This window comes from Carya illinoinensis, chromosome 6 (genome assembly GCF_018687715.1).
Source record: "Carya illinoinensis cultivar Pawnee chromosome 6, C.illinoinensisPawnee_v1, whole genome shotgun sequence".
Lineage (NCBI taxonomy): Eukaryota > Viridiplantae > Streptophyta > Magnoliopsida > Fagales > Juglandaceae > Carya > Carya illinoinensis.
The window spans coordinates 17,389,593-17,416,970 of NC_056757.1; positions in this window are offsets into that span (position 1 = coordinate 17,389,593).

Sequence of the window (27,378 nt, forward strand, 5' to 3'; positions counted from 1 at the left end):
TGGTGGATCAAGTCTAATCTTCTATTCTCGTCTAAGAATGATGTGAAACAACAATAAAAGTATTAATGTCCATATAAAAATGGTGACAAAGAATTAAAAAGCAAATTAATCTTGAAACATGGTTTCAACATGAGCAATCAGTTGTAAGTTAATTAATGCCATTCACACCGGTTACAAGTTTCACCAAGGCTAAATAAGGCACATCTAGGTCTACAATTGGAAGAACGATACAAAAGACAGGTCTCTGCGTGTCAGTGCTTCCCATGCTAGAAATGAGCTAGACGGTTAAGGTGGGATACGTTTGATGAGATTTCACTTGAGAAATTACTGTGAACGGCATAGGCTGGGGTCCGATGAGTTGCAACGCACATGGAGATGCACGTAGGCGCTGATTGGCAGTGACTTGGGAGTTGGAATGACTTTCCTGGTTTCGAAATGTGGTGGATCAAGTCTAATCTTCTATTCACCTCTAAGAATGATCGGAAACAACAATAAAAGTATTAATGTCCATATAAAAATGGTGACAAAGAATTAAAAAGCAAATTAATCTTGAAACATGGTTTCAACATGAGCAATCAGTTGTAAGTTAATTAATGCCGTTAACACCGGTTAGAAGTTTCACCAAGGCTAAATTAGGCACATCTAGGTCTACAATTGGAAGAACGATACAAAAGACAGGTCTCTGCGTGTCAGTGCTTCCAATGCTAGAAATGAGCTAGACGGTTAAGGTGGGATACGTTTGATGAGATTTCACTTGAGAAATTAGTGTGAACGGCATAGGCTGGGGTCCGATGAGTTGCAACGCACATGGAGATGCACGTAGGTGCTGATTGGCAGTGACTTGGGAGTTGGAATGACTTTCCTGGTTTCGAAATGTGGTGGATCAAGTCTAATCTTCTATTCACCTCTAAGAATGATCGGAAACAACAATAAAAGTATTAATGTCCATATAAAAATGGTGGCAAAGAATTAAAAAGCAAATTAATCTTGAAACATGGTTTCAACATGAGCAATCAGTTGTAAGTTAATTAATGCCGTTAACACCGGTTACAAGTTTCACCAAGGCTAAATAAGGCACATCTAGGTCTACAATTGGAAGAACGATACAAAAGACAGGTCTCTGCGTGTCAGTGCTTCCCATGCTAGAAATGAGCTAGACGGTTAAGGTGGGATACGTTTGATGAGATTTCACTTGAGAAATTAGTGTGAACGGCATAGGCTGGGGTCCGATGAGTTGCAACGCACATGGAGATGCACGTAGGTGCTGATTGGCGGTGACTTGGGAGTTCGAATGACTTTCCTTGTTTCAAAATGTGGTGGATCAAGTCTAATCTTCTATTCTCGTCTAAGAATGATGTGAAACAACAATAAAAGTATTAATGTCCATATAAAAATGGTGACAAAGAATTAAAAAGCAAATTAATCTTGAAACATGGTTTCAACATGAGCAATCAGTTGTAAGTTAATTAATGCCATTCACACCGGTTACAAGTTTCACCAAGGCTAAATAAGGCACATCTAGGTCTACAATTGGAAGAACGATACAAAAGACAGGTCTCTGCGTGTCAGTGCTTCCCATGCTAGAAATGAGCTAGACGGTTAAGGTGGGATACGTTTGATGAGATTTCACTTGAGAAATTACTGTGAACGGCATAGGCTGGGGTCCGATGAGTTGCAACGCACATGGAGATGCACGTAGGCGCTGATTGGCAGTGACTTGGGAGTTGGAATGACTTTCCTGGTTTCGAAATGTGGTGGATCAAGTCTAATCTTCTATTCACCTCTAAGAATGATCGGAAACAACAATAAAAGTATTAATGTCCATATAAAAATGGTGACAAAGAATTAAAAAGCAAATTAATCTTGAAACATGGTTTCAACATGAGCAATCAGTTGTAAGTTAATTAATGCCGTTAACACCGGTTAGAAGTTTCACCAAGGCTAAATTAGGCACATCTAGGTCTACAATTGGAAGAACGATACAAAAGACAGGTCTCTGCGTGTCAGTGCTTCCAATGCTAGAAATGAGCTAGACGGTTAAGGTGGGATACGTTTGATGAGATTTCACTTGAGAAATTAGTGTGAACGGCATAGGCTGGGGTCCGATGAGTTGCAACGCACATGGAGATGCACGTAGGTGCTGATTGGCGGTGACTTGGGAGTTGGAATGACTTTCCTTGTTTCGAAATGTGGTGGATCAAGTCTAATCTTCTATTCACCTCTAAGAATGATCGGAAACAACAATAAAAGTATTAATGTCCATATAAAAATGGTGACAAAGAATTAAAAAGCAAATTAATCTTGAAATATGGTTTCAACATGAGCAATCAGTTGTAAGTTAATTAATGCCGTTAACACCGGTTACAAGTTTCACCAAGGCTAAATAAGGCACATCTAGGTCTACAATTGGAAGAACGATACAAAAGACAGGTCTCTGCGTGTCAGTGCTTCCCATGCTAGAAATGAGCTAGACAGTTAAGGTGGGATACGTTTGATGAGATTTCACTTGAGAAATTACTGTGAACGGCATAGGCTGGGGTCCGATGAGTTGCAACGCACATGGAGATGCACGTAGGTGCTGATTGGCAGTGACTTGGGAGTTGGAATGACTTTCCTGGTTTCGAAATGTGGTGGATCAAGTCTAATCTTCTATTCACCTCTAAGAATGATCGGAAACAACAATAAAAGTATTAATGTCCATATAAAAATGGTGACAAAGAATTAAAAACCAAATTAATCTTGAAACATGGTTTCAACATGAGCAATCAGTTGTAAGTTAATTAATGCCGTTAACACCGGTTAGAAGTTTCACCAAGGCTAAATTAGGCACATCTAGGTCTACAATTGGAAGAACGATACAAAAGACAGGTCTCTGCGTGTCAGTGCTTCCCATGCTAGAAATGAGCTAGACGGTTAAGGTGGGATACGTTTGATGAGATTTCACTTGAGAAATTAGTGTGAACGGCATAGGCTGGGGTCCGATGAGTTGCAACGCACATGGAGATGCACGTAGGTGCTGATTGGCGGTGACTTGGGAGTTGGAATGACTTTCCTTGTTTCGAAATGTGGTGGATCAAGTCTAATCTTCTATTCACCTCTAAGAATGATCGGAAACAACAATAAAAGTATTAGTGTCCATATAAAAATGGTGACAAAGAATTAAAAAGCAAATTAATCTTGAAATATGGTTTCAACATGAGCAATCAGTTGTAAGTTAATTAATGCCGTTAACACCGGTTACAAGTTTCCCCAAGGCTAAATAAGGCACATCTAGGTCTACAATTGGAAGAACGATACAAAAGACAGGTCTCTGCGTGTCAGTGCTTCCCATGCTAGAAATGAGCTAGACGGTTAAGGTGGGATACGTTTGATGAGATTTCACTTGAGAAATTAGTGTGAACGGCATAGGCTGGGGTCCGATGAGTTGCAACGCACATGGAGATGCACGTAGGTGCTGATTGGCAGTGACTTGGGAGTTGGAATGACTTTCCTTGTTTCGAAATGTGGTGGATCAAGTCTAATCTTCTATTCACCTCTAAGAATGATCGGAAACAACAATAAAAGTACTAATGTCCATATAAAAATGGTGACAAAGAATTAAAAAGCAAATTAATCTTGAAATATGGTTTCAACATGAGCAATCAGTTGTAAGTTAATTAATGCCGTTAACACCGGTTACAAGTTTCCCCAAGGCTAAATAAGGCACATCTAGGTCTACAATCGGAAGAACGATACAAAAGACAGGTCTCTGCGTGTCAGTGCTTCCCATGCTAGAAATGAGCTAGACGGTTAAGGTGGGATACGTTTGATGAGATTTCACTTGAGAAATTAGTGTGAACGGCATAGGCTGGGGTCCGATGAGTTGCAACGCACATGGAGATGCACGTAGGTGCTGATTGGCAGTGACTTGGGAGTTGGAATGACTTTCCTTGTTTCGAAATGTGGTGGATCAAGTCTAATCTTCTATTCACCTCTAAGAATGATCGGAAACAACAATAAAAGTACTAATGTCCATATAAAAATGGTGACAAAGAATTAAAAAGCAAATTAATCTTGAAATATGGTTTCAACATGAGCAATCAGTTGTAAGTTAATTAATGCCGTTAACACCGGTTACAAGTTTCCCCAAGGCTAAATAAGGCACATCTAGGTCTACAATCGGAAGAACGATACAAAAGACAGGTCTCTGCGTGTCAGTGCTTCCCATGCTAGAAATGAGCTAGACGGTTAAGGTGGGATACGTTTGATGAGATTTCACTTGAGAAATTAGTGTGAACGGCATAGGCTGGGGTCCGATGAGTTGCAACGCACATGGAGATGCACGTAGGTGCTGATTGGCAGTGACTTGGGAGTTGGAATGACTTTCCTTGTTTCGAAATGTGGTGGATCAAGTCTAATCTTCTATTCACCTCTAAGAATGATCGGAAACAACAATAAAAGTACTAATGTCCATATAAAAATGGTGACAAAGAATTAAAAAGCAAATTAATCTTGAAATATGGTTTCAACATGAGCAATCAGTTGTAAGTTAATTAATGCCGTTAACACCGGTTACAAGTTTCCCCAAGGCTAAATAAGGCACATCTAGGTCTACAATCGGAAGAACGATACAAAAGACAGGTCTCTGCGTGTCAGTGCTTCCCATGCTAGAAATGAGCTAGACGGTTAAGGTGGGATACGTTTGATGAGATTTCACTTGAGAAATTAGTGTGAACGGCATAGGCTGGGGTCCGATGAGTTGCAACGCACATGGAGATGCACGTAGGTGCTGATTGGCAGTGACTTGGGAGTTGGAATGACTTTCCTTGTTTCGAAATGTGGTGGATCAAGTCTAATCTTCTATTCACCTCTAAGAATGATCGGAAAGAACAATAAAAGTATTAATGTCCATATAAAAATGGTGACAAAGAATTAAAAAGCAAATTAATCTTGAAACATGGTTTCAACATGAGCAATCAGTTGTAAGTTAATTAATGTCGTTAACACCGGTTACAAGTTTCACCAAGCCTAAATTAGGCACATCTAGGTCTACAATTGGAAGACCGATACAAAAGACAGGTCTCTGCGTGTCAGTGCTTCCCATGCTAGAAATGAGCTAGACGGTTAAGGTGGGATACGTTTGATGAGATTTCACTTGAGAAATTAGTGTGAACGGCATAGGCTGGGGTCCGATGAGTTGCAACGCACATGGAGATGCACGTAGGTGCTGATTGGCGGTGACTTGGGAGTTCGAATGACTTTCCTTGTTTCAAAATGTGGTGGATCAAGTCTAATCTTCTATTCTCGTCTAAGAATGATGTGAAACAACAATAAAAGTATTAATGTCCTTATAAAAATGGTGACAAAGAATTAAAAAGCAAATTAATCTTGAAACATGGTTTCAACATGAGCAATCAGTTGTAAGTTAATTAATGCCATTCACACCGGTTACAAGTTTCACCAAGGCTAAATAAGGCACATCTAGGTCTACAATTGGAAGAACGATACAAAAGACAGGTCTCTGCGTGTCAGTGCTTCCCATGCTAGAAATGAGCTAGACGGTTAAGGTGGGATACATTTGATGAGATTTCCCTTGAGAAATTAGTGTGAACGGCATAGGCTGGGGTCCGATGAGTTGCAACGCACATGGAGATGCACGTAGGTGCTGATTGGCAGTGACTTGGGAGTTGGAATGACTTTCCTTGTTTCGAAATGTGGTGGATCAAGTCTAATCTTCTATTCACCTCTAAGAATGATGGGAAACAACAATAAAAGTATTAATGTCCATATAAAAATGGTGACAAAGAATTAAAAAGCAAATTAATCTTGAAATATGGTTTCAACATGAGCAATCAGTTGTAAGTTAATTAATGCCGTTAACACCGGTTACAAGTTTCCCCAAGGCTAAATAAGGCACATCTAGGTCTACAATTGGAAGAACGATACAAAAGACAGGTCTCTGCGTGTCAGTGCTTCCCATGCTAGAAATGAGCTAGACGGTTAAGGTGGGATACGTTTGATGAGATTTCACTTGAGAAATTAGTGTGAACGGCATAGGCTGGGGTCCGATGAGTTGCAACGCACATGGAGATGCACGTAGGTGCTGATTGGCAGTGACTTGGGAGTTGGAATGACTTTCCTTGTTTCGAAATGTGGTGGATCAAGTCTAATCTTCTATTCACCTCTAAGAATGATCGGAAACAACAATAAAAGTATTAATGTCCATATAAAAATGGTGACAAAGAATTAAAAAGCAAATTAATCTTGAAATATGGTTTCAACATGAGCAATCAGTTGTAAGTTAATTAATGCCGTTAACACCGGTTACAAGTTTCCCCAAGGCTAAATAAGGCACATCTAGGTCTACAATCGGAAGAACGATACAAAAGACAGGTCTCTGCGTGTCAGTGCTTCCCATGCTAGAAATGAGCTAGACGGTTAAGGTGGGATACGTTTGATGAGATTTCACTTGAGAAATTACTGTGAACGGCATAGGCTGGGGTCCGATGAGTTGCAACGCACATGGAGATGCACGTAGGTGCTGATTGGCAGTGACTTGGGAGTTGGAATGACTTTCCTGGTTTCGAAATGTGGTGGATCAAGTCTAATCTTCTATTCACCTCTAAGAATGATCGGAAACAACAATAAAAGTATTAATGTCCATATAAAAATGGTGACAAAGAATTAAAAACCAAATTAATCTTGAAACATGGTTTCAACATGAGCAATCAGTTGTAAGTTAATTAATGCCGTTAACACCGGTTAGAAGTTTCACCAAGGCTAAATTAGGCACATCTAGGTCTACAATTGGAAGAACGATACAAAAGACAGGTCTCTGCGTGTCAGTGCTTCCCATGCTAGAAATGAGCTAGACGGTTAAGGTGGGATACGTTTGATGAGATTTCACTTGAGAAATTAGTGTGAACGGCATAGGCTGGGGTCCGATGAGTTGCAACGCACATGGAGATGCACGTAGGTGCTGATTGGCGGTGACTTGGGAGTTGGAATGACTTTCCTTGTTTCGAAATGTGGTGGATCAAGTCTAATCTTCTATTCACCTCTAAGAATGATCGGAAACAACAATAAAAGTATTAATGTCCCTATAAAAATGGTGACAAAGAATTAAAAAGCAAATTAATCTTGAAATATGGTTTCAACATGAGCAATCAGTTGTAAGTTAATTAATGCCGTTAACACCGGTTACAAGTTTCCCCAAGGCTAAATAAGGCACATCTAGGTCTACAATTGGAAGAACGATACAAAAGACAGGTCTCTGCGTGTCAGTGCTTCCCATGCTAGAAATGAGCTAGACGGTTAAGGTGGGATACGTTTGATGAGATTTCACTTGAGAAATTAGTGTGAACGGCATAGGCTGGGGTCCGATGAGTTGCAACGCACATGGAGATGCACGTAGGTGCTGATTGGCAGTGACTTGGGAGTTGGAATGACTTTCCTTGTTTCGAAATGTGGTGGATCAAGTCTAATCTTCTATTCACCTCTAAGAATGATCGGAAACAACAATAAAAGTACTAATGTCCATATAAAAATGGTGACAAAGAATTAAAAAGCAAATTAATCTTGAAATATGGTTTCAACATGAGCAATCAGTTGTAAGTTAATTAATGCCGTTAACACCGGTTACAAGTTTCCCCAAGGCTAAATAAGGCACATCTAGGTCTACAATCGGAAGAACGATACAAAAGACAGGTCTCTGCGTGTCAGTGCTTCCCATGCTAGAAATGAGCTAGACGGTTAAGGTGGGATACGTTTGATGAGATTTCACTTGAGAAATTAGTGTGAACGGCATAGGCTGGGGTCCGATGAGTTGCAACGCACATGGAGATGCACGTAGGTGCTGATTGGCAGTGACTTGGGAGTTGGAATGACTTTCCTTGTTTCGAAATGTGGTGGATCAAGTCTAATCTTCTATTCACCTCTAAGAATGATCGGAAACAACAATAAAAGTACTAATGTCCATATAAAAATGGTGACAAAGAATTAAAAAGCAAATTAATCTTGAAATATGGTTTCAACATGAGCAATCAGTTGTAAGTTAATTAATGCCGTTAACACCGGTTACAAGTTTCCCCAAGGCTAAATAAGGCACATCTAGGTCTACAATCGGAAGAACGATACAAAAGACAGGTCTCTGCGTGTCAGTGCTTCCCATGCTAGAAATGAGCTAGACGGTTAAGGTGGGATACGTTTGATGAGATTTCACTTGAGAAATTAGTGTGAACGGCATAGGCTGGGGTCCGATGAGTTGCAACGCACATGGAGATGCACGTAGGTGCTGATTGGCAGTGACTTGGGAGTTGGAATGACTTTCCTTGTTTCGAAATGTGGTGGATCAAGTCTAATCTTCTATTCACCTCTAAGAATGATCGGAAACAACAATAAAAGTACTAATGTCCATATAAAAATGGTGACAAAGAATTAAAAAGCAAATTAATCTTGAAATATGGTTTCAACATGAGCAATCAGTTGTAAGTTAATTAATGCCGTTAACACCGGTTACAAGTTTCCCCAAGGCTAAATAAGGCACATCTAGGTCTACAATCGGAAGAACGATACAAAAGACAGGTCTCTGCGTGTCAGTGCTTCCCATGCTAGAAATGAGCTAGACGGTTAAGGTGGGATACGTTTGATGAGATTTCACTTGAGAAATTAGTGTGAACGGCATAGGCTGGGGTCCGATGAGTTGCAACGCACATGGAGATGCACGTAGGTGCTGATTGGCAGTGACTTGGGAGTTGGAATGACTTTCCTTGTTTCGAAATGTGGTGGATCAAGTCTAATCTTCTATTCACCTCTAAGAATGATCGGAAACAACAATAAAAGTACTAATGTCCATATAAAAATGGTGACAAAGAATTAAAAAGCAAATTAATCTTGAAATATGGTTTCAACATGAGCAATCAGTTGTAAGTTAATTAATGCCGTTAACACCGGTTACAAGTTTCCCCAAGGCTAAATAAGGCACATCTAGGTCTACAATCGGAAGAACGATACAAAAGACAGGTCTCTGCGTGTCAGTGCTTCCCATGCTAGAAATGAGCTAGACGGTTAAGGTGGGATACGTTTGATGAGATTTCACTTGAGAAATTAGTGTGAACGGCATAGGCTGGGGTCCGATGAGTTGCAACGCACATGGAGATGCACGTAGGTGCTGATTGGCAGTGACTTGGGAGTTGGAATGACTTTCCTTGTTTCGAAATGTGGTGGATCAAGTCTAATCTTCTATTCACCTCTAAGAATGATCGGAAAGAACAATAAAAGTATTAATGTCCATATAAAAATGGTGACAAAGAATTAAAAAGCAAATTAATCTTGAAACATGGTTTCAACATGAGCAATCAGTTGTAAGTTAATTAATGTCGTTAACACCGGTTACAAGTTTCACCAAGCCTAAATTAGGCACATCTAGGTCTACAATTGGAAGACCGATACAAAAGACAGGTCTCTGCGTGTCAGTGCTTCCCATGCTAGAAATGAGCTAGACGGTTAAGGTGGGATACGTTTGATGAGATTTCACTTGAGAAATTAGTGTGAACGGCATAGGCTGGGGTCCGATGAGTTGCAACGCACATGGAGATGCACGTAGGTGCTGATTGGCGGTGACTTGGGAGTTCGAATGACTTTCCTTGTTTCAAAATGTGGTGGATCAAGTCTAATCTTCTATTCTCGTCTAAGAATGATGTGAAACAACAATAAAAGTATTAATGTCCTTATAAAAATGGTGACAAAGAATTAAAAAGCAAATTAATCTTGAAACATGGTTTCAACATGAGCAATCAGTTGTAAGTTAATTAATGCCATTCACACCGGTTACAAGTTTCACCAAGGCTAAATAAGGCACATCTAGGTCTACAATTGGAAGAACGATACAAAAGACAGGTCTCTGCGTGTCAGTGCTTCCCATGCTAGAAATGAGCTAGACGGTTAAGGTGGGATACATTTGATGAGATTTCCCTTGAGAAATTAGTGTGAACGGCATAGGCTGGGGTCCGATGAGTTGCAACGCACATGGAGATGCACGTAGGTGCTGATTGGCAGTGACTTGGGAGTTGGAATGACTTTCCTTGTTTCGAAATGTGGTGGATCAAGTCTAATCTTCTATTCACCTCTAAGAATGATGGGAAACAACAATAAAAGTATTAATGTCCATATAAAAATGGTGACAAAGAATTAAAAAGCAAATTAATCTTGAAATATGGTTTCAACATGAGCAATCAGTGGTAAGTTAATTAATGCCGTTAACACCGGTTACAAGTTTCCCCAAGGCTAAATAAGGCACATCTAGGTCTACAATTGGAAGAACGATACAAAAGACAGGTCTCTGCGTGTCAGTGCTTCCCATGCTAGAAATGAGCTAGACGGTTAAGGTGGGATACGTTTGATGAGATTTCACTTGAGAAATTAGTGTGAACGGCATAGGCTGGGGTCCGATGAGTTGCAACGCACATGGAGATGCACGTAGGTGCTGATTGGCAGTGACTTGGGAGTTGGAATGACTTTCCTTGTTTCGAAATGTGGTGGATCAAGTCTAATCTTCTATTCACCTCTAAGAATGATCGGAAACAACAATAAAAGTATTAATGTCCATATAAAAATGGTGACAAAGAATTAAAAAGCAAATTAATCTTGAAATATGGTTTCAACATGAGCAATCAGTTGTAAGTTAATTAATGCCGTTAACACCGGTTACAAGTTTCCCCAAGGCTAAATAAGGCACATCTAGGTCTACAATCGGAAGAACGATACAAAAGACAGGTCTCTGCGTGTCAGTGCTTCCCATGCTAGAAATGAGCTAGACGGTTAAGGTGGGATACGTTTGATGAGATTTCACTTGAGAAATTACTGTGAACGGCATAGGCTGGGGTCCGATGAGTTGCAACGCACATGGAGATGCACGTAGGTGCTGATTGGCAGTGACTTGGGAGTTGGAATGACTTTCCTGGTTTCGAAATGTGGTGGATCAAGTCTAATCTTCTATTCACCTCTAAGAATGATCGGAAACAACAATAAAAGTATTAATGTCCATATAAAAATGGTGACAAAGAATTAAAAAGCAAATTAATCTTGAAACATGGTTTCAACATGAGCAATCAGTTGTAAGTTAATTAATGCCGTTAACACCGGTTAGAAGTTTCACCAAGGCTAAATTAGGCACATCTAGGTCTACAATTGGAAGAACGATACAAAAGACAGGTCTCTGCGTGTCAGTGCTTCCCATGCTAGAAATGAGCTAGACGGTTAAGGTGGGATACGTTTGATGAGATTTCACTTGAGAAATTAGTGTGAACGGCATAGGCTGGGGTCCGATGAGTTGCAACGCACATGGAGATGCACGTAGGTGCTGATTGGCGGTGACTTGGGAGTTGGAATGACTTTCCTTGTTTCGAAATGTGGTGGATCAAGTCTAATCTTCTATTCACCTCTAAGAATGATCGGAAACAACAATAAAAGTATTAATGTCCCTATAAAAATGGTGACAAAGAATTAAAAAGCAAATTAATCTTGAAATATGGTTTCAACATGAGCAATCAGTTGTAAGTTAATTAATGCCGTTAACACCGGTTACAAGTTTCCCCAAGGCTAAATAAGGCACATCTAGGTCTACAATTGGAAGAACGATACAAAAGACAGGTCTCTGCGTGTCAGTGCTTCCCATGCTAGAAATGAGCTAGACGGTTAAGGTGGGATACGTTTGATGAGATTTCACTTGAGAAATTAGTGTGAACGGCATAGGCTGGGGTCCGATGAGTTGCAACGCACATGGAGATGCACGTAGGTGCTGATTGGCAGTGACTTGGGAGTTGGAATGACTTTCCTTGTTTCGAAATGTGGTGGATCAAGTCTAATCTTCTATTCACCTCTAAGAATGATCGGAAACAACAATAAAAGTACTAATGTCCATATAAAAATGGTGACAAAGAATTAAAAAGCAAATTAATCTTGAAATATGGTTTCAACATGAGCAATCAGTTGTAAGTTAATTAATGCCGTTAACACCGGTTACAAGTTTCCCCAAGGCTAAATAAGGCACATCTAGGTCTACAATCGGAAGAACGATACAAAAGACAGGTCTCTGCGTGTCAGTGCTTCCCATGCTAGAAATGAGCTAGACGGTTAAGGTGGGATACGTTTGATGAGATTTCACTTGAGAAATTAGTGTGAACGGCATAGGCTGGGGTCCGATGAGTTGCAACGCACATGGAGATGCACGTAGGTGCTGATTGGCAGTGACTTGGGAGTTGGAATGACTTTCCTTGTTTCGAAATGTGGTGGATCAAGTCTAATCTTCTATTCACCTCTAAGAATGATCGGAAAGAACAATAAAAGTATTAATGTCCATATAAAAATGGTGACAAAGAATTAAAAAGCAAATTAATCTTGAAACATGGTTTCAACATGAGCAATCAGTTGTAAGTTAATTAATGCCGTTAACACCGGTTACAAGTTTCACCAAGCCTAAATTAGGCACATCTAGGTCTACAATTGGAAGACCGATACAAAAGACAGGTCTCTGCGTGTCAGTGCTTCCCATGCTAGAAATGAGCTAGACGGTTAAGGTGGGATACGTTTGATGAGATTTCCCTTGAGAAATTAGTGTGAACGGCATAGGCTGGGGTCCGATGAGTTGCAACGCACATGGAGATGCACGTAGGTGCTGATTGGCAGTGACTTGGGAGTTGGAATGACTTTCCTTGTTTCGAAATGTGGTGGATCAAGTCTAATCTTCTATTCACCTCTAAGAATGATCGGAAACAACAATAAAAGTATTAATGTCCATATAAAAATGGTGACAAAGAATTAAAAAGCAAATTAATCTTGAAATATGGTTTCAACATGAGCAATCAGTTGTAAGTTAATTAATGCCGTTAACACCGGTTACAAGTTTCCCCAAGGCTAAATAAGGCACATCTAGGTCTACAATTGGAAGAACGATACAAAAGACAGGTCTCTGCGTGTCAGTGCTTCCCATGCTAGAAATGAGCTAGACGGTTAAGGTGGGATACGTTTGATGAGATTTCACTTGAGAAATTAGTGTGAACGGCATAGGCTGGGGTCCGATGAGTTGCAACGCACATGGAGATGCACGTAGGTGCTGATTGGCGGTGACTTGGGAGTTGGAATGACTTTCCTTGTTTCGAAATGTGGTGGATCAAGTCTAATCTTCTATTCACCTCTAAGAATGATCGGAAACAACAATAAAAGTATTAATGTCCATATAAAAATGGTGACAAAGAATTAAAAAGCAAATTAATCTTGAAATATGGTTTCAACATGAGCAATCAGTTGTAAGTTAATTAATGCCGTTAACACCGGTTACAAGTTTCCGCAAGGCTAAATAAGGCACATCTAGGTCTACAATCGGAAGAACGATACAAAAGACAGGTCTCTGCGTGTCAGTGCTTCCCATGCTAGAAATGAGCTAGACGGTTAAGGTGGGATACGTTTGATGAGATTTCACTTGAGAAATTAGTGTGAACGGCATAGGCTGGGGTCCGATGAGTTGCAACGCACATGGAGATGCACGTAGGTGCTGATTGGCAGTGACTTGGGAGTTGGAATGACTTTCCTTGTTTCGAAATGTGGTGGATCAAGTCTAATCTTCTATTCACCTCTAAGAATGATCGGAAAGAACAATAAAAGTATTAATGTCCATATAAAAATGGTGACAAAGAATTAAAAAGCAAATTAATCTTGAAACATGGTTTCAACATGAGCAATCAGTTGTAAGTTAATTAATGCCGTTAACACCGGTTACAAGTTTCACCAAGCCTAAATTAGGCACATCTAGGTCTACAATTGGAAGACCGATACAAAAGACAGGTCTCTGCGTGTCAGTGCTTCCCATGCTAGAAATGAGCTAGACGGTTAAGGTGGGATACGTTTGATGAGATTTCACTTGAGAAATTAGTGTGAACGGCATAGGCTGGGGTCCGATGAGTTGCAACGCACATGGAGATGCACGTAGGTGCTGATTGGCGGTGACTTGGGAGTTCGAATGACTTTCCTTGTTTCAAAATGTGGTGGATCAAGTCTAAGCTTCTATTCTCGTCTAAGAATGATGTGAAACAACAATAAAAATATTAATGTCCATATAAAAATGGTGACAAAGAATTAAAAAGCAAATTAATCTTGAAACATGGTTTCAACATGAGCAATCAGTTGTAAGTTAATTAATGCCATTCACACCGGTTACAAGTTTCACCAAGGCTAAATAAGGCACATCTAGGTCTACAATTGGAAGAACGATACAAAAGACAGGTCTCTGCGTGTCAGTGCTTCCCATGCTAGAAATGAGCTAGACGGTTAAGGTGGGATACGTTTGATGAGATTTCACTTGAGAAATTACTGTGAACGGCATAGGCTGGGGTCCGATGAGTTGCAACGCACATGGAGATGCACGTAGGCGCTGATTGGCAGTGACTTGGGAGTTGGAATGACTTTCCTGGTTTCGAAATGTGGTGGATCAAGTCTAATCTTCTATTCACCTCTAAGAATGATCGGAAACAACAATAAAAGTATTAATGTCCATATAAAAATGGTGACAAAGAATTAAAAAGCAAATTAATCTTGAAACATGGTTTCAACATGAGCAATCAGTTGTAAGTTAATTAATGCCGTTAACACCGGTTAGAAGTTTCACCAAGGCTAAATTAGGCACATCTAGGTCTACAATTGGAAAAACGATACAAAAGACAGGTCTCTGCGTGTCAGTGCTTCCCATGCTAGAAATGAGCTAGACGGTTAAGGTGGGATACGTTTGATGAGATTTCACTTGAGAAATTAGTGTGAACGGCATAGGCTGGGGTCCGATGAGTTGCAACGCACATGGAGATGCACGTAGGTGCTGATTGGCGGTGACTTGGGAGTTGGAATGACTTTCCTTGTTTCGAAATGTGGTGGATCAAGTCTAATCTTCTATTCACCTCTAAGAATGATCGGAAACAACAATAAAAGTATTAATGTCCATATAAAAATGGTGACAAAGAATTAAAAAGCAAATTAATCTTGAAATATGGTTTCAACATGAGCAATCAGTTGTAAGTTAATTAATGCCGTTAACACCGGTTACAAGTTTCACCAAGGCTAAATAAGGCACATCTAGGTCTACAATTGGAAGAACGATACAAAAGACAGGTCTCTGCGTGTCAGTGCTTCCCATGCTAGAAATGAGCTAGACAGTTAAGGTGGGATACGTTTGATGAGATTTCACTTGAGAAATTACTGTGAACGGCATAGGCTGGGGTCCGATGAGTTGCAACGCACATGGAGATGCACGTAGGTGCTGATTGGCAGTGACTTGGGAGTTGGAATGACTTTCCTGGTTTCGAAATGTGGTGGATCAAGTCTAATCTTCTATTCACCTCTAAGAATGATCGGAAACAACAATAAAAGTATTAATGTCCATATAAAAATGGTGACAAAGAATTAAAAACCAAATTAATCTTGAAACATGGTTTCAACATGAGCAATCAGTTGTAAGTTAATTAATGCCGTTAACACCGGTTAGAAGTTTCACCAAGGCTAAATTAGGCACATCTAGGTCTACAATTGGAAGAACGATACAAAAGACAGGTCTCTGCGTGTCAGTGCTTCCCATGCTAGAAATGAGCTAGACGGTTAAGGTGGGATACGTTTGATGAGATTTCACTTGAGAAATTAGTGTGAACGGCATAGGCTGGGGTCCGATGAGTTGCAACGCACATGGAGATGCACGTAGGTGCTGACTGGCGGTGACTTGGGAGTTGGAATGACTTTCCTTGTTTCGAAATGTGGTGGATCAAGTCTAATCTTCTATTCACCTCTAAGAATGATCGGAAACAACAATAAAAGTATTAATGTCCATATACAAATGGTGACAAAGAATTAAAAACCAAATTAATCTTGAAACATGGTTTCAACATGAGCAATCAGTTGTAAGTTAATTAATGCCGTTAACACCGGTTAGAAGTTTCACCAAGGCTAAATTAGGCACATCTAGGTCTACAATTGGAAGAACGATACAAAAGACAGGTCTCTGCGTGTCAGTGCTTCCCATGCTAGAAATGAGCTAGACGGTTAAGGTGGGATACGTTTGATGAGATTTCACTTGAGAAATTAGTGTGAACGGCATAGGCTGGGGTCCGATGAGTTGCAACGCACATGGAGATGCACGTAGGTGCTGATTGGCAGTGACTTGGGAGTTGGAATGACTTTCCTTGTTTCGAAATGTGGTGGATCAAGTCTAATCTTCTATTCACCTCTAAGAATGATCGGAAACAACAATAAAAGTATTAATGTCCATATAAAAATGGTGACAAAGAATTAAAAAGCAAATTAATCTTGAAATATGGTTTCAACATGAGCAATCAGTTGTAAGTTAATTAATGCCGTTAACACCGGTTACAAGTTTCCCCAAGGCTAAATAAGGCACATCTAGGTCTACAATTGGAAGAACGATACAAAAGACAGGTCTCTGCGTGTCAGTGCTTCCCATGCTAGAAATGAGCTAGACGGTTAAGGTGGGATACGTTTGATGAGATTTCACTTGATAAATTAGTGTGAACGGCATAGGCTGGGGTCCGATGAGTTGCAACGCACATGGAGATGCACGTAGGTGCTGATTGGCAGTGACTTGGGAGTTGGAATGACTTTCCTTGTTTCGAAATGTGGTGGATCAAGTCTAATCTTCTATTCACCTCTAAGAATGATCGGAAACAACAATAAAAGTATTAATGTCCATATAAAAATGGTGACAAAGAATTAAAAAGCAAATTAATCTTGAAATATGGTTTCAACATGAGCAATCAGTTGTAAGTTAATTAATGCCGTTAACACCGGTTACAAGTTTCCCCAAGGCTAAATAAGGCACATCTAGGTCTACAATCGGAAGAACGATACAAAAGATAGGTCTCTGCGTGTCAGTGCTTCCCATGCTAGAAATGAGCTAGACGGTTAAGGTGGGATACGTTTGATGAGATTTCACTTGAGAAATTAGTGTGAACGGCATAGGCTGGGGTCCGATGAGTTGCAACGCACATGGAGATGCACGTAGGTGCTGATTGGCAGTGACTTGGGAGTTGGAATGACTTTCCTTGTTTCGAAATGTGGTGGATCAAGTCTAATCTTCTATTCACCTCTAAGAATGATCGGAAAGAACAATAAAAGTATTAATGTCCATATAAAAATGGTGACAAAGAATTAAAAAGCAAATTAATCTTGAAACATGGTTTCAACATGAGCAATCAGTTGTAAGTTAATTAATGCCGTTAACACCGGTGACAAGTTTCGCCAAGCCTAAATTAGGCACATCTAGGTCTACAATTGGAAGACCGATACAAAAGACAGGTCTCTGCGTGTCAGTGCTTCCCATGCTAGAAATGAGCTAGACGGTTAAGGTGGGATACGTTTGATGAGATTTCACTTGAGAAATTAGTGTGAACGGCATAGGCTGGGGTCCGATGAGTTGCAACGCACATGGAGATGCACGTAGGTGCTGATTGGCGGTGACTTGGGAGTTGGAATGACTTTCCTTGTTTCGAAATGTGGTGGATCAAGTCTAATCTTCTATTCTCCTCTAAGAATGATGTGAAACAACAATAAAAGTATTAATGTCCATATAAAAATGGTGACAAAGAATTAAAAAGCAAATTAATCTTGAAACATGGTTTCAACATGAGCAATCAATTGTAAGTTAATTAATGCTATTCACACCGGTTACAAGTTTCACCAAGGCTAAATAAGGCACATCTAGGTCTACAATTGGAAGAACGATACAAAAGACAGGTCTCTGCGTGTCAGTGCTTCCCATGCTAGAAATGAGCTAGACGGTTAAGGTGGGATACGTTTGATGAGATTTCACTTGAGAAATTAGTGTGAACGGCATAGGCTGGGGTCCGATGAGTTGCAACGCACATGGAGATGCACGTAGGTGCTGATTGGCGGTGACTTGGGAGTTGGAATGACTTTCCTGGTTTCGAAATGTGGTGGATCAAGTCTAATCTTCTATTCACCTCTAAGAATGATCGGAAACAACAATAAAAGTATTAATGTCCATATAAAAATGCTGACAAAGAATTAAAAAGCATATTAATCTTGAAACATGGTTTCAACATGAGCAATCAGTTGTAAGTTAATTAATGCCGTTAACACCGGTTAGAAGTTTCACCAAGGCTAAATTAGGCACATCTAGGTGTACAATTGGAAGAACGATACAAAAGACAGGTCTCTGCGTGTCAGTGCTTCCCATGCTAGAAATGAGCTAGACGGTTAAGGTGGGATACGTTTGATGAGATTTCACTTGAGAAATTAGTGTGAACGGCATAGGCTGGGGTCCGATGAGTTGCAACGCACATGGAGATGCACGTAGGTGCTGATTGGCGGTGACTTGGGAGTTGGAATGACTTTCCTGGTTTCGAAATGTGGTGGATCAAGTCTAATCTTCTATTCACCTCTAAGAATGATCGGAAACAACAATAAAAGTATTAATGTCCATATAAAAATGCTGACAAAGAATTAAAAAGCATATTAATCTTGAAACATGGTTTCAACATGAGCAATCAGTTGTAAGTTAATTAATGCCGTTAACACCGGTTAGAAGTTTCACCAAGGCTAAATTAGGCACATCTAGGTGTACAATTGGAAGAACGATACAAAAGACAGGTCTCTGCGTGTCAGTGCTTCCCATGCTAGAAATGAGCTAGACGGTTAAGGTGGGATACGTTTGATGAGATTTCACTTGAGAAATTAGTGTGAACGGCATAGGCTGGGGTCCGATGAGTTGCAACGCACATGGAGATGCACGTAGGTGCTGATTGGCGGTGACTTGGGAGTTGGAATGACTTTCCTTGTTTCGAAATGTGGTGGATCAAGTCTAATCTTCTATTCACCTCTAAAAATGATCGGAAACAACAATAAAAGTATTAATGTCCATATAAAAATGGTGACAAAGAATTAAAAAGCAAATTAATCTTGAAACATGGTTTCAAAATGAGCAATCAGTTGTAAGTTAATTAATGCCGTTAACACCGGTTACAAGTTTCACCAAGGCTAAATAAGGCACATCTAGGTCTACAATTGGAAGAACGATACAAAAGACAGGTCTCTGCGTGTCAGTGCTTCCCATGCTAGAAATGAGCTAGACGGTTAAGGTGGGATACGTTTGATGAGATTTCACTTGAGAAATTAGTGTGAACGGCATAGGCTGGGGTCCGATGAGTTGCAACGCACATGGAGATGCACGTAGGTGCTGATTGGCGGTGACTTGGGAGTTGGAATGACTTTCCTTGTTTCGAAATGTGGTGGATCAAGTCTAATCTTCTATTCACCTCTAAGAATGATCGGAAACAACAATAAAAGTATTAATGTCCATATAAAAATGGTGACAAAGAATTAAAAAGCAAATTAATCTTGAAACATGGTTTCAACATGAGCAATCAGTTGTAAGTTAATTAATGCCATTCACACCGGTTACAAGTTTCACCAAGGCTAAATAAGGCACATCTAGGTCTACAATTGGAAGAACGATACAAAAGACAGGTCTCTGCGTGTCAGTGCTTCCCATGCTAGAAATGAGCTAGACGGTTAAGGTGGGATACGTTTGATGAGATTTCACTTGAGAAATTAGTGTGAACGGCATAGGCTGGGGTCCGATGAGTTGCAACGCACATGGAGATGCACGGAGGTGCTGATTGGCGGTGACTTGGGAGTTGGAATGACTTTCCTGGTTTCGAAATGTGGTGGATCAAGTCTAATCTTCTATTCACCTCTAAGAATGATCGGAAAGAACAATAAAAGTATTAATGTCCATATAAAAATGGTGAGAAAGAATTAAAAAGCAAATTAATCTTGAAACATGGTTTCAACATGAGCAATCAGTTGTAAGTTAATTAATGCCGTTAACACCGGTTACAAGTTTCACCAAGCCTAAATTAGGCACATCTAGGTCTACAATTGGAAGAACGATACAAAAGACAGGTCTCTGCGTGTCAGTGCTTCCCATGCTAGAAATGAGCTAGACGGTTAAGGTGGGATACGTTTGATGAGATTTCACTTGAGAAAATATTGTGAACGGCATAGGCTGGGGTCCGATGAGTTGCAACGCACATGGAGATGCACGTAGGTGCTGATTGGCGGTGACTTCGGAGTTGGAATGACTTTCCTTGTTTCGAAATGTGGTGGATCAAGTCTAATCTTCTATTCTCCTCTAAGAATGATGTGAAACAACAATAAAAGTATTAATGTCCATATAAAAATGGTGACAAAGAATTAAAAAGCAAATTAATCTTGAAACATGGTTTCAACATGAGCAATCAGTTGTAAGTTAATTAATGCCGCTAACACCGGTTACAAGTTTCACCAAGACTAAATTAGGCACATCTAGGTCTACAATTGGAAGAACGATACAAAAGACAGGTCTCTGCGTGTCAGTGCTTCCCATGCTACAAATGAGCTAGACGGTTATGGTGGGATACGTTTGATGAGATTTCACTTGAGAAATTAGTGTGAACGGCATAGGCTGGGGTCCGATGAGTTGCAACGCACATGGAGATGCACGTAGGTGCTGATTGGCGGTGACTTGGGAGTTGGAATGACTTTCCTTGTTTCGAAATGTGGTGGATGAAGTCTAATCTTCTATTCTCCTCTAAGAATGATGGGAAACAACAATAAAAGTATTAATGTCCATATAAAAATGGTGACAAAGAATTAAAAAGCTAATCAATCTTGAAACATGGTTTCAACATGAGCAATCAGTTGTAAGTTAATTAATGCCGTTCATACCGGTTACAAGTTTCACCAAGGCTAAATAAGGCACATCTAGGTCTACAATTGGAAGAACGATACAAAAGACAGGTCTCTGCGTGTCAGTGCTTCCCATGCTAGAAATGAGCTAGACGGTTAAGGTGGGATACGTTTGATGAGATTTCACTTGAGAAATTAGTGTGAACGGCATAGGCTGGGCTCTGATGAGTTGCAACGCACATGGAGATGCACGTAGGTGCTGATTGGCAGTGACTTGGGAGTTGGAATGACTTTCCTGGTTTTGAAATGTGGTGGATCAAGTCTAATCTTCTATTCACCTCTAAGAATGATCGGAACCAACAATAAAAGTATTAATGTCCACATAAAAATGGTGACAAAGAATTAAAAAGCAAATTAATCTTGAAACATGGTTTCAACATGAGCAATCAGTTGTAAGTTAATTAATGCCGTTAACACCGGTTACAAGTTTCACCAAGGCTAAATAAGGCACATCTAGGTCTACAATTGGAAGAACGATACAAAAGACAGGTCTCTGCGTGTCAGTGCTTCCCATGCTAGAAATGAGCTAGACGGTTAAGGTGGGATACGTTTGATGAGATTTCACTTGAGAAATTAGTGTGAACGGCATAGGCTGGGGTCCGATGAGTTGCAACGCACATGGAGATGCACGTAGGTGTTGATTGGCGGTGAATTGGGAGTTGGAATGACTTTCCTTGTTTCGAAATGTGGTGGATGAAGTCTAATCTTCTATTCTCCTCTAAGAATGATGGGAAACAACAATATAAGTATTAATGTCCATATAAAAATGGTGACAAAGAATTAAAAAGCAAATTAATCTTGAAACATGGTTTCAACATGAGCAATCAGTTGTATGTTAATTATTGCCGTTCATACCGGTTACAAGTTTCACCAAGGCTAAATAAGGCACATCTAGGTCTACAATTGGAAGAACGATGCAAAAGACAGGTCTCTGCGTGTCAGTGCTTCCCATGCTAGAAATGAGCTAGATGGTTAAGGTGGGATACGTTTGATGAGATTTCACTTGAGAAATTAGTGTGAACGGCATAGGCTGGGGTCCGATGAGTTGCAACGCACATGGAGATGCACGTAGGTGCTGATTGGCAGTGACTTGGGAGTTGGAATGACTTTCCTGGTTTCGAAATGTGGTGGATCAAGTCTAATCTTCTATTCACCTTTAAGAATGATCAGAAACAACAATAAAAGTATTAATGTCCACATAAAAATGGTGACAAAGAATTAAAAAGCAAATTAATCTTGAAACATGGTTTCAACATGAGCAATCAGTTGTAAGTTAATTAATGCCGTTAACACCGGTTACAAGTTTCACCAAGGCTAAATAAGGCACATCTAGGTCTACAATTGGAAGAACGATACAAAAGACAGGTCTCTGCGTGTCAGTGCTTCCCATGCTAGAAATGAGCTAGACGGTTAAGGTGGGATACGTTTGATGAGATTTCACTTGAGAAATTAGTGTGAACGGCATAGGCTGGGGTCCGATGAGTTGCAACGCACATGGAGATGCACGTAGGTGCTGATTGGCGGTGACTTGGGAGTTGGAATGACTTTCCTTGTTTCGAAATGTGGTGGATCAAGTCTAATCTTCTATTCACCTCTAAGAATGATCGGAAACAACAATAAAAGTATTAATGTCCATATAAAAATGGTGACAAAGAATTAAAAAGCAAATTAATCTTGAAACATGGTTTCAACATGAGCAATCAGTTGTAAGTTAATTAATGCCATTCACACCGGTTACAAGTTTCACCAAGGCTAAATAAGGCACATCTAGGTCTACAATTGGAAGAACGATACAAAAGACAGGTCTCTGCGTGTCAGTGCTTCCCATGCTAGAAATGAGCTAGACGGTTAAGGTGGGATACGTTTGATGAGATTTCACTTGAGAAATTAGTGTGAACGGCATAGGCTGGGGTCCGATGAGTTGCAACGCACATGGAGATGCACGTAGGTGCTGATTGGCAGTGACTTGGGAGTTGGAATGACTTTCCTGGTTTCGAAATGTGGTGGATCAAGTCTAATCTTCTATTCACCTCTAAGAATGATCGGAAAGAACAATAAAAGTATTAATGTCCATATAAAAATGGTGACAAAGAATTAAAAAGCAAATTAATCTTGAAACATGGTTTCAACATGAGCAATTAGTTGTAAGTTAATTAATGCCGTTAACACCGGTTACAAGTTTCACCAAGCCTAAATTAGGCACATCTAGGTCTACAATTGGAAGAACGATACAAAAGACAGGTCTCTGCGTGTCAGTGCTTCCCATGCTAGAAATGAGCTAGACGGTTAAGGTGGGATACGTTTGATGAGATTTCACTTGAGAAATTATTGTGAACGGCATAGGCTGGGGTCCGATGAGTTGCAACGCACATGGAGATGCACGTAGGTGCTGATTGGCGGTGACTTCGGAGTTGGAATGACTTTCCTTGTTTCGAAATGTGGTGGATCAAGTCTAATCTTCTATTCTCCTCTAAGAATGATGTGAAACAACAATAAAAGTATTAATGTCCATATAAAAATGGTGACAAAGAATTAAAAAGCAAATTAATCTTGAAACATGGTTTCAACATGAGCAATCAGTTGTAAGTTAATTAATGCCGCTAACACCGGTTACAAGTTTCACCAAGACTAAATTAGGCACATCTAGGTCTACAATTGGAAGAACGATACAAAAGACAGGTCTCTGCGTGTCAGTGCTTCCCATGGTAGAAATGAGCTAGACGATTATGGTGGGATACGTTTGATGAGATTTCACTTGAGAAATTAGTGTGAACGGCATAGGCTGGGGTCCGATGAGTTGCAACGCACATGGAGATGCACGTAGGTGCTGATTGGCGGTGACTTGGGAGTTGGAATGACTTTCCTTGTTTCGAAATGTGGTGGATGAAGTCTAATCTTCTATTCTCCTCTAAGAATGATGGGAAACAACAATAAAAGTATTAATGTCCATATAAAAATGGTGACAAAGAATTAAAAAGCAAATCAATCTTGAAACATGGTTTCAACATGAGCAATCAGTTGTAAGTTAATTAATGCCGTTCATACCGGTTACAAGTTTCACCAAGGCTAAATAAGGCACATCTAGGTCTACAATTGGAAGAACGATGCAAAAGACAGGTCTCTGCGTGTCAGTGCTTCCCATGCTAGAAATGAGCTAGACGGTTAAGGTGGGATACGTTTGATGAGATTTCACTTGAGAAATTAGTGTGAACGGCATAGGCTGGGCTCTGATGAGTTGCAACGCACATGGAGATGCACGTAGGTGCTGATTGGCAGTGACTTGGGAGTTGGAATGACTTTCCTGGTTTCGAAATGTGGTGGATCAAGTCTAATCTTCTATTCACCTCTAAGAATGATCGGAAACAACAATAAAAGTATTAATGTCCACATAAAAATGGTGACAAAGAATTAAAAAGCAAATTAATCTTGAAACATGGTTTCAACATGAGCAATCAGTTGTAAGTTAATTAATGCCGTTAACACCGGTTACAAGTTTCACCAAGGCTAAATAAGGCACATCTAGGTCTACAATTGGAAGAACGATACAAAAGACAGGTCTCTGCGTGTCAGTGCTTCCCATGCTAGAAATGAGCTAGACGGTTAAGGTGGGATACGTTTGATGAGATTTCACTTGAGAAATTAGTGTGAACGGCATAGGCTGGGGTCCGATGAGTTGCAACGCACATGGAGATGCACGTAGGTGTTGATTGGCGGTGAATTGGGAGTTGGAATGACTTTCCTTGTTTCGAAATGTGGTGGATGAAGTCTAATCTTCTATTCTCCTCTAAGAATGATGGGAAACAACAATATAAGTATTAATGTCCACATAAAAATGGTGACAAAGAATTAAAAAGCAAATTAATCTTGAAACATGGTTTCAACATGAGCAATCAGTTGTAAGTTAATTAATGCCGTTAACACCGGTTACAAGTTTCACCAAGGCTAAATAAGGCACATCTAGGTCTACAATTGGAAGAACGATACAAAAGACAGGTCTCTGCGTGTCAGTGCTTCCCATGCTAGAAATGAGCTAGACGGTTAAGGTGGGATACGTTTGATGAGATTTCACTTGAGAAATTAGTGTGAACGGCATAGCCTGGGGTCCGATGAGTTGCAACGCACATGGAGATGCACGTAGGTGCTGATTGGCGGTGACTTGGGAGTTGGAATGACTTTCCTTGTTTCGAAATGTGGTGGATCAAGTCTAATCTTCTATTCTCCTCTAAGAATGATGTGAAACAACAATAAAAGTATTAATGTCCATATAAAAATGGTGACAAAGAATTAAAAAGCAAATTAATCTTGAAACATGGTTTCAACATGAGCAATCAGTTGTAAGTTAATTAATGCCATTCACACCGGTTACAAGTTTCCCCAAGGCTAAATAAGGCACATCTAGGTCTACAATTGGAAGAACGATGCAAAAGACAGGTCTCTGCGTGTCAGTGCTTCCCATGCCAGAAATGAGCTAGACGGTTAAGGTGGGATACGTTTGATGAGATTTCACTTGAGAAATTAGTGTGAACGGCATAGGCTGGGGTCCGATGAGTTGCAACGCACATGGAGATGCACGTAGGTGCTGATTGGCAGTGACTTGGGAGTTGGAATGACTTTCCTGGTTTCGAAATGTGGTGGATCAAGTCTAATCTTCTATTCACCTCTAAGAATGATCGGAAACAACAATAAAAGTATTAATGTCCATATAAAAATGCTGACAAAGAATTAAAAAGCATATTAATCTTGAAACATGGTTTCAACATGAGCAATCAGTTGTAAGTTAATTAATGCCGTTAACACCGGTTAGAAGTTTCACCAAGGCTAAATTAGGCACATCTAGGTGTACAATTGGAAGAACGATACAAAAGACAGGTCTCTGCGTGTCAGTGCTTCCCATGCTAGAAATGAGCTAGACGGTTAAGGTGGGATACGTTTGATGAGATTTCACTTGAGAAATTAGTGTGAACGGCATAGGCTGGGGTCCGATGAGTTGCAACGCACATGGAGATGCACGTAGGTGCTGATTGGCGGTGACTTGGGAGTTGGAATGACTTTCCTTGTTTCGAAATGTGGTGGATCAAGTCTAATCTTCTATTCACCTCTAAGAATGATCGGAAACAACAATAAAAGTATTAATGTCCATATAAAAATGGTGACAAAGAATTAAAAAGCAAATTAATCTTGAAACATGGTTTCAACATGAGCAATCAGTTGTAAGTTAATTAATGCCGTTAACACCGGTTACAAGTTTCACCAAGGCTAAATAAGGCACATCTAGGTCTACAATTGGAAGAACGATACAAAAGACAGGTCTCTGCGTGTCAGTGCTTCCCATGCTAGAAATGAGCTAGACGGTTAAGGTGGGATACGTTTGATGAGATTTCACTTGAGAAATTAGTGTGAACGGCATAGGCTGGGGTCCGATGAGTTGCAACGCACATGGAGATGCACGTAGGTGCTGATTGGCGGTGACTTGGGAGTTGGAATGACTTTCCTTGTTTCGAAATGTGGTGGATCAAGTCTAATCTTCTATTCACCTCTAAGAATGATCGGAAACAACAATAAAAGTATTAATGTCCATATAAAAATGGTGACAAAGAATTAAAAAGCAAATTAATCTTGAAATATGGTTTCAACATGAGCAATCAGTTGTAAGTTAATTAATGCCGTTAACACCGGTTACAAGTTTCACCAAGGCTAAATAAGGCACATCTAGGTCTACAATTGGAAGAACGATACAAAAGACAGGTCTCTGCGTGTCAGTGCTTCCCATGCTAGAAATGAGCTAGACGGTTAAGGTGGGATACGTTTGATGAGATTTCACTTGAGAAATTAGTGTGAACGGCATAGGCTGGGGTCCGATGAGTTGCAACGCACATGGAGATGCACGTAGGTGCTGATTGGCGGTGACTTGGGAGTTGGAATGACTTTCCTTGTTTCGAAATGTGGTTGATCAAGTCTAATCTTCTATTCTCCTCTAAGAATGATGGGAAACAACAATATAAGTATTAATGTCCACATAAAAATGGTGACAAAGAATTAAAAAGCAAATTAATCTTGAAACATGGTTTCAACATGAGCAATCAGTTGTAAGTTAATTAATGCCGTTCATACCGGTTACAAGTTTCACCAAGGCTAAATAAGGCACATCTAGGTCTACAATTGGAAGAACGATGCAAAAGACAGGTCTCTGCGTGTCAGTGCTTCCCATGCTAGAAATGAGCTAGACGGTTAAGGTGGGATACGTTTGATGAGATTTCACTTGAGAAATTAGTGTGAACGGCATAGGCTGGGGTCCGATGAGTTGCAACGCACATGGAGATGCACGTAGGTGCTGATTGGCGGTGACTTCGGAGTTGGAATGACTTTCCTTGTTTCGAAATGTGGTGGATCAAGTCTAATCTTCTATTCTCCTCTAAGAATGATGTGAAACAACAATAAAAGTATTAATGTCCATATAAAAATGGTGACAAAGAATTAAAAAGCAAATTAATCTTGAAACATGGTTTCAACATGAGCAATCAGTTGTAAGTTAATTAATGCCGCTAACACCGGTTACAAGTTTCACCAAGACTAAATTAGGCACATCTAGGTCTACAATTGGAA